The sequence below is a fragment of the Carassius gibelio genome, chromosome B7 (genome assembly GCF_023724105.1).
Source record: "Carassius gibelio isolate Cgi1373 ecotype wild population from Czech Republic chromosome B7, carGib1.2-hapl.c, whole genome shotgun sequence".
Classification (NCBI taxonomy): domain Eukaryota; kingdom Metazoa; phylum Chordata; class Actinopteri; order Cypriniformes; family Cyprinidae; genus Carassius; species Carassius gibelio.
The window spans coordinates 8,572,883-8,587,861 of record NC_068402.1 but is presented as its reverse complement, the minus strand read 5'-3'; the positions used below and the strand labels follow the sequence as shown (position 1 = coordinate 8,587,861).

Genomic DNA, 14,979 nt, shown 5'->3' with positions numbered 1-14,979 from the left:
GGCCCTTTTATTAAAAGTTTGTTTAAAAATTTCTTGGTGTATATTTGACTAAAAATTTTGCTGTGATTTTATGATCATATATGGATGAAATCTAGTGCATTATAGGCCATGTCCTCATTATATGGTATTTTAATGCATTTGATTAATTATGAAACACAATTTTTCTAGCCATTTTGCCTTTTCCCCCCCAGCATAACTGAAAAACTGGTGATTTATTAAGAAATATTCAAGGCATTTTTTTTTATGTTTTCTTATTGAAATGCTTCAAAAATAGTATTATTTTATTGGAAATCAATATGACATTCCAGCAGTCTTATATACAAATGTATGTGCACACACATATGCTTTACATGAATTACATATACATTTCTATTGGTATATGTCAGGATTATTTCAAATTTTGGACTTTATTGTTTGTTTTTTATTTATTATTTATTTTTAACTTTTTTGTTTTTTAACTTTTGTGCAAGAGTTTGTAAAGCTATCTTGTCTGGACAAACTTGACCAATTTCTCCCTATGAATCCAAGTCTACAATTTTTGCACAAGGTTTGATAATCCAGGCACTTCTTAATATTTCTCTAATTTAAATGTTCTGAGAATATTATTTATTTGGCTTTCCATCATGTTAGTCTTTCGTACTGTATCTTTAAGAGTAAAACAGTTCCTTAATGACATCATCCTCTAGGAAGTGATGGAGTTTTGGAGGGAAAACAAAATAACAAACATTAGGAAGTATTTTCAATGGATTAGATGAGTTCTGTGATTAGATGGTTTGATAATATTACAGAAAATTTAAATATATTTTAAGATTATTTATTCGTATGGGCAACTACAGCTGCTGGTCATATAATTAGAATATCATCACAAAGTTGATTTATTTCACTAATTCCATTCAAAAAGTGAAACCATATATTAAGTGATATCATATATTATATTCATTCATTACACACAGACTGATATATTTGAAATGTTTATTTCGTATTTTCTTTTAATTTGTCAGTACTGAATAATTTCATCACATCCCACAGCCATTCTAGAAAATAATAAATTCGGCCAGTGCAGGTTAGACATTGGTTAGGTTTGGTTTGATTGGTTATGTTATTATATACATCCGTTTCAGTTACGATGTCTCCAATGTAATCAGCAGACCCTTATTGTTAATGTTGTACATTAAGTTTAACTGCTTCAGCTTTCTCTAGCATTTGTATCTCAAGTTTTACCTTTCAGAAACTGATATAATGACTTGAACTTGTGTTAAAATCATTACCGTTGTCTCCAGTGGTAGACAGGGTTAGCGTAGCATTAAATTATTGTCATAGTAAAGAGCTAATGTGCTACTACAGCGTTCTCTGTTAGATCCTGCATTCAGCTCTGATTTGTGTTGAATTTGTACTCTATAGCCTTTGATACCTGCACGTTTATTCATGCTATTAGTCATGCTAAGCTAACTCACCTGTCTGTTGTTTCGCATGCGGTATCTGGGCCAATTTAGAAGCAATTTAGTGTTCAGAGAGTTTCTTACATCACAGAAAGACGTGATTATCCGTGCCCGCATGGTTTATTATTATCATTTCACGCTGTGTGTTTTGCCGAACGGTTATGATAATTGGTGCACCGTGTGGAGGGTGAAGAATGACGTTGATTTGAGAGTTTATTACAATAATTCATCTCTGAGACTAGAGAAATGTCCTCTTCAGGATTCAGAGGTATATCAGGCGTTTTATCATGATAATAATATATCATTTGCAGTGGGCTGAGCACGCACTGGTCTCACCGTCACCATGGCTCAGTCTAATAGAAGCTTGTGCTCCAGATACAATAGGAAGGGCGTGATCAGCTACCGTGGTATAGAACAATCAGCATCTGCTTACCATAAAACATATGTTTGTTTGTTTTTTTGTATTTGGTACACCATGATAATCATTATAGATAGATGGATGGATGGATGGATAGATGGATAGAAATTATGTATATGTTTTTCAATAACATGGAAAATGTATTATACATGTAATAAGTATTTATGTACGTGTGTGTGTGTGTGTGTGCGTATATGTAAATACAAATACATTATAAATACATTGGATATTTTTATGCTTTTGAGCAAGAAATGTATGTTCACCATTGTGGCATTTAATTAAAAATAAAAAACTCAACAGTATTATTGTATTTATATATATATATATATATATATATATATATATATATATATATATATATATATATATATATATATATATATATATATATATATGTATATATATATATATATATATATATACTATTTTTTCATAATAGATAACACCTTTGATATTAAAGCCCAATTTTCTGCATGCATCACTTCCGTCTACTAAGTAAATTATGTTGCTAAAAAGTGTTGATCATCCTTAAGAAATCAATCTAATGTGCTCATTTGGTACTCCAGAAAGCTGTTTTTAATCATTTGCACGGCTGAAAAGGTTGTTCTGCTCAATGTAGTGTGGAAACAGCAGTGCGGGGTCATTTTTCAGTCGCTGAAGTATTGAGTACACCTACTGTAAGTCACTGCAAACTCTAATTTTGATTTAAAAGATGGTGCAAGAAACTGTTTTCTAAAAACTCAATCATTATTTTGTGAGATGAAGGCCACACAGTTCTATTTTGGTGGAATAAAGTAGTAATTAATAATAAGTCTGGCATCAGTCCTAAACAGCAAGGCTAATATTATAAAACATTCAGTAATGATTGCAATGGACCATAACCTTTGTAAGCTCTAGAGCAGAGGGAAATTATCAGTCAATAACATCTTACATCTTATTTCAAACTGTTTCTCACACAAAGCCATTGTAAGACTTCAGAAAATTTGGAAAGTAGAGTCAAATGTACTATTGTCATGGTGCTTTTTTGTCCTGTTTAAACAATTTTTTCCATAGTAAAATAGCAAATAAATGGTCTAAATGACATGAAGGTGAGTCAATGCGATTGTAATGATGAATTTGTATTTTGTGGATGAAGCAAAAATCACAGATCTTCTGCCATTTTTCCAAATGTTTCAAATTTTTCCAAATGTTTCAGAAGTTTCAAATGCATTGTAATGCATACTGCATAATGCAAACTGTCCTGTTTGAGAGCTTCTCCATGCACTGTCTCCCTTTTGTATTGTTAAATGCTTGTTGCATTAAATTACTTACAAGTTTCAGATTAGTTCAGTATTTTCCTGATTCTGTGTGGATGTTGGTGGAAGCAGCTGGCTCTGTACCTGTAGGTTTTCTTCTAGTCTTCAGGCACTGTAAGGACCTATGTGGCCCCACGTGAGGAGCACAGACAGACAGCTAGAGGACATACTTTAGAAGGCAGACAGGCATCGGATGGTCAGATCAGATGTATTTGTGTTTCAGTCTCTTTGCAATGGACTCAGCCGTCACAAACAATCAATCAACTCGCTGCAAGACACATGCACATAAATTCACACATTCCCACTGGCCACCTTGCTGGTGACGAAACCATAAAACAATGATAGGAGCAAAGTTTTATACAGTTGAGAAGATTTTTCTGTACTATTTTTACCTGTTTATACACAGTGTGATTTGAAATATCTGACACAAAACAGAACTATATAGAAAATGTGTACTGTGTAGATGAGATGTTTTTATGTTTTTGTACAAGAAATGCATGCTTCTGGTCACCAAGGTAGCTTTTTAATAATAATAATAAAAAAAGAGTAAAAAACATTAACATTTTGCCCCAAGATTGTGTCCTTTCTTTCTTTCTTTCTTTCTTTCTTAATTACATTTTTGCAGCATTATTGAAGTTTTGCCTTTTTATTGAAGAAAGCCAAACTTTCTCCTGTTACATAACTCGCTTTACTTCTGTCGGATGGACAGAATGTCTGATAAGACACTATATACACTCTGCTATTTTTTTCCCTTTTTTTTCTAAACAAGTTTTTAAACAAGTCTAAACTGCCATGACTGATTGCCTTTCCAATAAACAACCACTTAGCAACCATCCCGTGCACCTTAGCAACCACATAGCAACACTCTGGCCTCATGGCAGTGAGTTCTGTGCTGGCAAACACCATTCACATTTTCTACAGACAATTTAACATCCAGTGGTATCAGTCTCACACCCTCGGGGAGATTGTTTTTGCTGAAGCTCATGAGGCAGATGTGGGCTCATGTGTTCACTAAACGCTCTGTCAAAGCACGCTTTACAGTTGTGTTCACGGTGCTCAAAACACAGATTTTTCAGCAGTCACCATGATCGGTGAGATCCTTTCAGAAATCTGTTACAAACAGGTAACAGCTGTCTTTACGTCACTTTCCGAGCTATTGTTTTGAGTCGTCCGTTCAGCTGTGGTGATGATAAACAAGCCGCATCTTCCTCTCAACAGCCATTCGAGTCGACTGTGAAATGGCATTTGAAAACATACAGTACCAGTCTGTCTCATTCAATTCCAATGTGTCCTCAAATTCAACATGCAATGCATCATCACGAGACAGGCTTGGGTTCTCCCGATATAGCATTGCTGGTGTTATTTCCTCAAATTACAAGAGTTTCCCGCTTCATCTGTTCTAACTGAGTCACTAACTATTATATGAAGATGGTGAAATGCCAAAACTGATTGCTTTTCAGTAATAATAATGCAGGTTGATCCTACCGAGGCTGTACAGTATTTTCTAAGCGTGTTATAAATCTATGGTCCTTAATTGGTCCGTTATGACTGAATTGGGACAGCCAGGAAAAAACAATGTTGGATTCAAATAATAAAATGCATAATAAAAACTAATAATAAAAATTATAGAGTCTTGCATTAAAAAAAAAGGTTTATGCAACATTAAAACGGACAAGAAAAAGATTACCATTAGAAAGATTAGAAAATCGATTGGTTGTGAGACCATACACTTGTCCTCGAAAAAAAAAAAAGGAAACCTTACAAAGTGTAACCCATACTGTATTTTAAATAGACGTTTTATGATTTGGTTTATGCACATTAAAAAAAAAAAAAAACATTTCCTAACTTAGTAGTATTTATTATATTTTACAAAAATAATAAGACATTTTTGTTTAGATTTTTGAGTTACAGGTATGTTGGATTTTGAATTGGAATTGGGAATCAATTATATTTGAAACAAATACAAATATGAATTCTTGATCATCAAACACACTTAATGTTTTTATTTGTATTATTTTAAATGTATTTTATTTATACAAATATATATTTATAGTATTATAGTATCAGGCTTTCCTTTTCCACTCATTTATTTCCTCCTTCATTCTGTATTCTGTCACTCAAGTGGCACTCAGTGTCTCATCTGTCATACTCCTTTATGAGCTGCCATCACTCTCGTTCTTTCTTTCTCTCGCTCCTGTGTGTCCTCTACCTACACACCTCCTGCTCTTAAAACACTCTCTTTCTCTTTCATCCCCTCGTCCACTTCATCCTCCACTCCCAGCTGACCTTCCCACCCTTTTCAATCCTCAACAGCACTTACTGTCTTAACTTCAGGCTCTTGTCGTCTCATCTTCCATCCTGCATCTGTCTGTTTGAATTCCTCTCTATAAAATATATCCCAGTCTCTTCCTTCTACTTCTCAAGATGTGATGTTTTCCACCCTCTTTCAAACAAACTAGGTCCAGGCCAAAAAAATAGTAGGGTCTGACTGATGGGATGGGTTTTGATTGACTGACTTGCAACTTTCAGGTGACAGCACGCAGGTTTTATTATTTGTGGTGTTTACAATGCACCATGCTGACAGAATGAGCACGTCTGAGAAAGAACTAATCACTGAATTTGCCAAAATTATTCGTTCATTTGTTCGTTCCTTCAACCAAATGTATTTTATAATATACCAATGTTTAAATAATATAAAATAATATATTTATAAATTGTATTGTTTGAATGTAAATTAAGATAATATTTTTATTCAAATAATATACATTTTATATTTTATGTTATTTGAATTTTAGATCGTATTTTAGAATTTATTTATTTATTTGTTTAGATTTAGATTATATTATTTGAATTTGTTTTAGATTATTTGAATATGGAATAAATGGAAATTATAAGGAATTATAATAAAATTTAATAAAACTATAAAAACAATATACTATACAGTAACATAAGGTAATATAGATATAAACATATCGTTTGAATATAAAATAATCATTTTAATTTATTTGATTTGAATTTAAATTCAGATAATACACACTGAATATTCTGTGATTTAAAAATTAAGTTTATATTGTTAATTAGAATTTATTTTTTATTTTATTATTTTACATTATATTATTTTCATTTATTTAATGTCGTTTGAATATGGAATATATTGAAACAATATATACACTTTAAAATAAAACAAATTAATGTAACATCTCTATTATTTTAATATGTTTCATTTTATATTCAAACAATTTTTTTTACATTTTATATTTTCATTTATTTTATATTAATGTGTTTTTTTTATAAATACTTTTATATATATTATTAATATACAATTAAAATAATAGTTGCAAATAAATTAAAATAAATATATTGGACAATTTGTTTTTTCCTGAATCATTTTTGGTGAATATGTTTCATGAAATATATAGAGGAAGTCAATCAATAAACTCAGCTGTACAATATTATTCAGCTAGAAATGACTATTTGTGATTTCATTTCTCTGCATTCTTACTGCATGCGAAGTGCAGTCTCGTTTGTGGCTGCTTTTATTTCGGTTTCTGAAAGTCAATAATGATTTAATGTTTTTTTTTTTAAACCTTAGCCAGTAATGGTCTCGGAAATTGATTTGTCCAAAGGTGTGGGGAGCTGGAGGGTAACACTTACAGGCCTCACTGAACACATGCAAACCACAGAGCCTCACTGAGACACTGGGCTGTGTTTGATTAGCTCAGTATGACTGAATGAATGGGCCTCTCTGAAACACACACCATTATAAGCGCATGAATAAAGCAGCCGAGCGAGTCGCCTGCTACATGAGCCACGTGTGGAGAAACTGAGAGGATTCGACAAAGCTTTACCATTATTGCAAATAAACATCAGTGCGACTGATCCCTGAAACATTAAATATAATGTTCGTTTTATCTTATTGGTGGATAACCAGTTGGAGACTGCATGAGGTAAATATTGCAGACGGATAATGAAGAGAGTTGGATGGAGGGAAAGTGAAGTGGTGTGTAGGTTTACATAGGGTGAATGTTATAAAATATTCCTGAATTAATTTTGTTATGCTTACACTGGGAAGATAACCCCCCTAGGAAGAATAATCACATATTAAATGTCACTAATGTTGAAATTGTTTCTCCGAGCCAGCGATGAGTTTCAGTGAAGAGTCAATAAAGTGACCTGCTTCTCCTGAAAAAAGTAGGGCCCTATGAAATCTGTTTTATTTTCCTCATATTTTCTGTTTTATTATTTCCCAAATTCTTTGTATTTTTGTTTTAGGTTCAATTTGAATTTTTTTTTTTTTTTATCTAATCAATATAATTTATACAATTTGACAGTTTATTCCAAGTGTATCAACATAAGGTTTATTCATTTTATGTATTTATTTTTTATTGTTTTTATTTAAACTATTTGCCAAGACAGCATTTTTTGTTTGTTTGTTTACCTTTCTATTACTAACAATATAAAAGCAATCGTTACAATACTTTTTGTATAAATTAATTCCTTTGTTTAACCGTTCTATCTGATTATTAGACAGACTTCTGAGTGTTAGCACTGTGTGCGCTCAGGTGCTGCCAATCTCAGCGCTGTCAAAATAAAAGTCGCGCCTCGAACACATCGGCCAAGCAGATAAATGTACCGGCTGATCCCGACATTTTCAAAATATCGGCCAATATCGGCCTTGGCGATTTATTGGTCGACCACTTATCTGGAGGTTGCTTCACAAAAGTTTCATTGTTTATCTACAGAGACAGTAAAGAAAAAATACATGTTTAAAAGATTAAATAATTAGGCTAACAGAGATGACGTATGATTCATCTGTAAGGTATTTCACAGGGATCTCAAGGCATTAAGGCACATTTTTCAACCTGGATTATGTAAGCCACAAGGTGTGAGTTTGGACAGGAATATTGGCTGTGCGTGTCGTGACTGTAGGGGGGCGCAGCAGGGCTCCCATCTGGCCTCTTCAGGGGTCCTGTACGCAGAGAGGGGCTGGCAGGTCGCCTCCAGCTCATAATCTAGCAATGCTTTTGCTCTATAGCTGCATTCACACAGCTGTCAGTCCACTATATTCCATGCATACTCTGTCTATACGATTCAGGGTGTTCATATGTCAGTATGTGTGCTTCCTGCATGGGAGCTGAACCCTGGTTGAGAAAAGTACAGTTGATAATGAGAGCACTTTACTGCATCCTGCTGACTACTTCTATGCTCTCACTATTTCTTAATCGCTCCCATAGCTTGTGCTATTCTGGACGATGTTTGGAACTTTGTATTGCTAGCACTTATTGTGTTATTGCCTCCTCAAAATTAATCGCTGCTTGTATTCCTTGTTGTAAGTTGCATTGGATGAAATCATCTGTTAAATGAATAAATGTAAATGCAATGCTAATACACTGTTTGCTTATGCAAGGAGTTTATGTCTGCATCCTTTAACCAAACTTTGAGAGCAAGTTAATATGCACTTGCTTCACCTTTTGTGTTGAGTTGTGGTTTGCAAGTAATTTCAAAGATATAGTTTTGAACTTGTTTTGGATTCATTGCTTCATCTTTGAGACCAAGCTGTGAGAATCTGTGTTTCTGGGTCTCGCTCAGAGAGGAGAAAGAGAGGAAGTGATTTCAGGTCAGATGTTTTTCTGTATTTTCCTTATTTGAAATAAATGTTGACTGATATAAAATAAAATAAAAATAGATATACAAATTCAAGATGAATCAAGACCTTTGTCAATTAGAACTTTCATCAGTGATTTTTATTGATTAATAAATGGGTTTGGGATGTTTGTCAGAATAGTGGCAGACGGAGGAAAGTGTTTGGGAATCATAATAATAATAATCCCAAATGTAGTAAGAGCATCAAGCTCAAGCAATGTACCTGTGACAGCTGAAATCCCAGCAGGACATTTTGCTTTAAAAATAGATGAAGTTCTTTGGCGTAATATGATCATCTTTAGATAGAAAGTATCTTGTAATGGAAAGCCGTATTGTTTCGGGCCGCTGTCCGGCATCATTGCTCAGTATTACATAATCTTTGATTGGCTCATCATGATTGTTCTTTATTGGGTCAGACGTTTCTCACAGAGCCGGCCCTGCCGAAGCATGTGGCAAATTACATCTATTTCATCACCACCGGGAGAGTTTCAGATTGCTAGCCAGGTTGTTATTATAAAGGCAACGTGTTCCCAATAACCTGTCAGGACAAATAAAGGGTGAATAAATAAAATAGTAAAAATAGCAGACTGCTGTACACTTTGTCTTTGTCAAATATGAACAAAAAAAAGAGCATTCGGTTGCTCCAGTTTCCAGTTATCTCCCAATCATGGAGAAATGCATACATAGTACAGTCATATTATTTGCTCTTTCTCGTTCTTCTTTCAAAACATTTTTATTTTTCACCTTTTTTTTCTTAAAGGGGGGGTGAAATGCTCGTTTTCACTCAATATCCTGTTAATCTTGAGTACCTATAGAGTAGTACTGCATCCTTCATAACTCCAAAAAGTCTTTATTTTTATTATATTTATAAGAGAAAGATAGTCTGTACCGATATTTCCCGGAAAAACACGAGCGCCTAGAGGCGTGACGTGTGGGCGGAGCTAAAGAATCACGAGCGCCAGTAGGCTTTTGAGTTGAGAGCATGTGGAAGCTGTGACACAGATCCAGAGGCTGAAATTTAACAAGAGCAGCATCAGCGAAGGCGCCTCTATGTGGTATGTACTGAAACTGTATATATTTGCTTAGCGGTTTTGGAAAATGACTAAGTTCCACTTTATGTCGTCTTTTTTTTTTTTTTTTTTTTAAGCTGTACATGTGGAAAGTGCAGTTTGATGGCAACATCGCATGTTGTTTACTTGATGTGCTTACGCGCCGATAGCTAAGTTAACAACACAGATATTTGGAGCAGTTTTACTCACCGCATGTGGTTCCAACACACAATCGTGACCCTTTTCCGTTGGGACTGCATTATCCTTAAGAAATAAACGATGTGCAATTCGAAATGCAGGGAACAAACAAAAACACTTGCACAACTCCGTTGATGCTCTGTAAAAATAAACTCCATCCACTGGTCCCTTAATGCTGTTTCTCTTTTGGTAATCTGTGCAGGGTTGTTTTGCCCTGGCAACCAAAAACACACTTCTTTTGTGACTTTTCGCGACGCTCTCGCTCTGATCAGGCTGTGCTCAGCCTCTCAGTGCTCTGCTATACGGGAGCGTGCGCTCTTCCGGCAGACGCGCCCTCAGGACCCATATAAGGAAATTCCGCTCCATCTAACGTCACACAGAGCCATACTCGAAAAAAACTTTCCGAAACTTGTGACAAACCGGAAGAGGTTTTTTTGGAACAAAAATACTCCTTCAAACGTACAACTTAATTTTTGAAACTTTGTCCATGTTTAGCATGGGAATCCAACTCTTTAACAGTGTAAAAAACTCAGTATGCATGAAATAGCATTTCACCCCCCCTTTAAATCATTTTTCCCAAACAGTATTTTTATGTAGCGTTAGTATAGTTAGTTAAAACTAAAACCATTAAGAATAATTTTTGCTTAAAATAAAATAAAAATTACTGAAATTATATATATATATATATATATATATATATATATATATATATATATATATATATATATACATATATATATATATATATATATATATATATATATATATATATATATACATATATATATATATATATTAGGTTGCCAAAAGAACTTAATGCACTAAAAGAAGTAAGCCTGACTAACTAATTGATAATAAACTGAAATAACTTAATAATAAACTAAAAAAAAATGAAAATACAAAAAAATGAAAATATAAAAATATGATTAACATATTAATAAAAACATTCCTGATTTTCATCAACAAAATGTTCATAAAAATCATATTTTTGTTATTAAAATATATATCAAAAAATATATAAAATAATTTTATTGGCCAATTTCTCATTTTCAATTAACTTTAAGAAAATAGCTATAGCTAAAGCTAAAATAAAATCAAAATTATAAAGCAATATTGACATATATTTAAAATAATAATAATAATGTAAAATCTAAAAATAAACACGTTCAAAATATTTTTACAATTAATAACAAATATGCATTTTAATAACAACTTTGAGTATTTAAAATATTAATAAAAATATGGGAGTCTGATGGGATATACATGTTAATCCATAATCCATTGTTTTACTGTAGTTTCAGTTTGCTAGCCAGGCTATTATCATAAAGTGAAGTTGTTCCGAGTAACCTGTCAGGACAAATAAAGGGTGAATAAATAAAATAGTCAAATATCATTCTGCTGTACACTTTGCCTTTGTCAAATATAAACAAAAACAAACAAAGAAAAACAACAAAACACATTTGGTTCCTCCATTTTTTTTCCTTCCATTTTTTTCCATTTTTTCCAATATGAAAGAAAATGCATTCAGTTGCTCCAGTTTTTTCCTATCTCCCAATGATGAGAAACTCAGTTCCTCATATAGACACTAAGTTGATGACACCAGCAGACAGCTGCATCTTTGGGGACCGCGCGGGGCCCGAGTTAGCCTAAATAAGCCTCTTGACGGGCTGTGCAGACATGGAGGGCTGTGAATGGACTCCAGCCTCTGTTGGCCCATCTGTAAGTAGGTTACTGGAGACCCAGAGCTCCCACACATTGCCGTCTCCTGCTGTTTGGGCGGTGCTTGCTTCTGACCCGCTGTCAGGGTTAGCATTTTAGACCTGGTCCTTTGCCCTGCGATTCTTCCAGATCTTTAGCAGTGGCTTTTATCCCGTTTTGTCCGCAGTCTGCACTTTGTCTTTGATCAGATCAAAGAGGCCTCAGTTCTGGCTGTAATTTAGCTGCTTTAAGGGCACTCACATCATCTGTTGATGCATGGTTTACTAAGAGCTTCCCTGTGGACCTGAAACCAGTGCACAAACTGAAAGCACTGTTCTAGAATGTACTAATGCATTTCTACCACTACCTACCTATCTATCTATCTATCTATTATATATATATTAATAAGAATTTTCAGCATCATTACTCCAGTCTTCAGTGTCACATCAGGGCTTGCAAAATCGTTAGCCCGACGTCCCGGGGCTATTGTGTTTTCCAGTCGGGCTACCAAAATGTATCAGCACTCTGCCTGACGGGCTCTTAAATACTGATCTGCTGTGGGTCCTTAAAAACTCCTGAAGTGAGTTGTATCAAACTTAAGGCCATACAATTTTAAATACGATAAATGGTATAAGAAATGTCTTAATAATAATTTCAAGAAGCCTTACATTTGGGGACGGAAAGACAAGAGTCGCTACATGGCTAGATTAAACTTCAAAAGGAAATTATTCTCTCTAATTACTCTCCCGTCTATTCAAGAACTGTACTTATCCAGAGTGAGAAAAAGGGCTGTCAAAATCACTCTGGACCCCTCACATCCAGCACACTCCCTCTTTGAACTGTTGCCATCTGGTCGACGCTACAGAGCACTGAGCACTAGAACAACCAGACACAGGACCAGTTTCTTCCCTCAGGCAATCCATCTTATGAACAGCTGACAATAATGGCGAACACACTACACTTTATATTTATATACACACACACTTTATTTATCTAACACACATACTTAGTATACACTTAAATTTTGCACACAATATATATGTACATACATAACTTCACTTTGTAATATACCTGCCTACAATTGTCATTTGTATATTGTCATTCACTGTCTACATATTTGTATTTTTTATTCTTTTATTATGTGTTTTATGTTCTGTCGCTGTCATTCTGTTGTACTGCGGAGCTTCTGTCACGAAAACAAATTCCTCGTATGTGTAAACATACCTGGCAATAAAGCTCATTCTGATTCTGATTCTGATTATTTCATTTTATAAATATGATTGCTGCAAGTTTTGAGTAAAAACGCATCGTGGATGTCTTTATTTGAATGTGTCTGAAGGGAACCGACTGTATTCAGAAATGTGTCGCTGGCATTTTTATTTAATTTTACCTATAATGCAGTGTTTATGATCGCAGAGCTGCTTTGTGTACAGCCGTTACTGGGGAAACTGCAATATTTAATCGCTCTTCTTTGGAGCTGCTACAGTCCATTGGCCTTCGTCTCCTTATGCTAAAAACTGCTCTGCTACTGGCGTTAGCATTGATAAAGCATATAGGTGATCTGCAGATGCTCTCGGTGAGCCCTACCTGCCTCGAATTTGGGCTCAATGACTTCAAGTTCGTCCTGAAGCCATGGCATGTTTATGTACCTAAAGTGCTCTAGTCTCCATTCAGAGCACAGGTGAAAGCTCTTTCATTGCTTCCCCCTTTGGAGTAGGACCAAGAGCTAAATCTACTTTGTCCCGTCAGGGCATTGAGAATATACATTGAGCATTCCTCCCCGTTCAGGCTGTCGTATCAGCTTTTTGGATGCTTCGGTGACCTCACCAGAGGGTCTCCGGTCACGAAGCAGAGACTTTCCAAATGGATAACTGAAACTATCAAGCTAGTGAACTCTTCTTTGATCCTTCAATGCCCCTTGAGAGTAAAAGCCCACTCAACAAGAGGCATTGCCTCTTCCTGGTCTTGGTCTAGTGGAGTTTCCATTGCACAAATTTGTGAGGGAAGTTCTAGCATTGGTCATTCCTTTAACAGCACGGTGGGATTTTACTGGTTTCCCAAAGCACCTTAGCAGACGCAGTACGAGTGAAGTATCATTAAGAAACGTACTCGGTTACTAACGCAACCTCGGTTCTCTTGACATATGTGAACGAGTACTGCATTACTGGCTGTTCTATGTAGCTGCTTGAGTTGAAGTAACCTGAGGATCCTATGGCGAAGTTTACACTTATATAACCTGATGCCTCGCTCATATTGGCGGGCTCCAGCAGGCTGTATCGCCATAGGCTCATTTTTAATACACTGCATGAACCAATGGCCGAGCAGTTACACTGCATTATTGAAAAAGGCTTCAGTATTCTGAGAAAAAGGAGTTTTCCCCCAAAGTGTCTTAGCAGACGCAGTACTTGTTCCTTTATCTCAGAGAACCAAGGTTACGTTAGTAACCGAGTACGTTATTTCCTTTGAAAAAAAAAAGTTGTATATATATTGTGTATATTATTACCACAAACTGTTGTTGTTTTTATTGTAATTATTAGGGGTGTAACGGTATGCAAAAATCACAGTTCGGTACGTACCTCGGTTTTAAAGTCACCATTCGGTTCATTTTCGGTACAGTAAGGGAAAGAAATGCAAACATTAAACTGCAGGTTGTTTATTACTATAAAAAAAATGTAACAATTTGTTTACACTTTTTAAAAATACTTTTTAATAAAATATATATAAAATAAAACAGGATAAGAAATAAAATACTGCTGCAAAGTTCTCCACTAAATAAAATACTCTCAAACCAATATCATATAATAAAATATAATGAAAAATATAAATAAATAACTATGATTACAGTGCAGCATTACCAATCCCAGCTTGTAGGCCTGCTCATATTTAAATATATATATATATATATATATATATATATATATATATATATATATATATATACATATATATTTAAATCACTTGAAATATGCAATCATGCATCTACTGTACATCATCAGCTGTTAAAGTTGGACTGAAATCCGTCAGTCAGTGCCATTATAGGCTCGTCCCGTCACACACGAGTGAAGGATCTGCTCTCGTGGCTTTGCTGTGGATCTGACCCACAAATAATCTTGTCAGTTATTTGGCACAACCTTGTCAGAATCCTTGCTGCCGCTGCTTGAGAAATGTCCGAAGAGAAACGACATGGCCCCATTTGTCACACGTGCCGTGGCCCCAAATGCGCCGGGCCACAGGGATGT

At 34.8% G+C, this 14,979-nt stretch overlaps 1 protein-coding gene across 1 annotated transcript in view; it reads left to right on the top strand.

The window, feature by feature from the left end:
- The window catches only part of LOC127962501 (synaptotagmin-7), a 116,761-nt gene that overhangs the window by 21,784 nt on the left and 79,998 nt on the right, over positions 1–14,979 (top strand). The window lies entirely within an intron of this gene.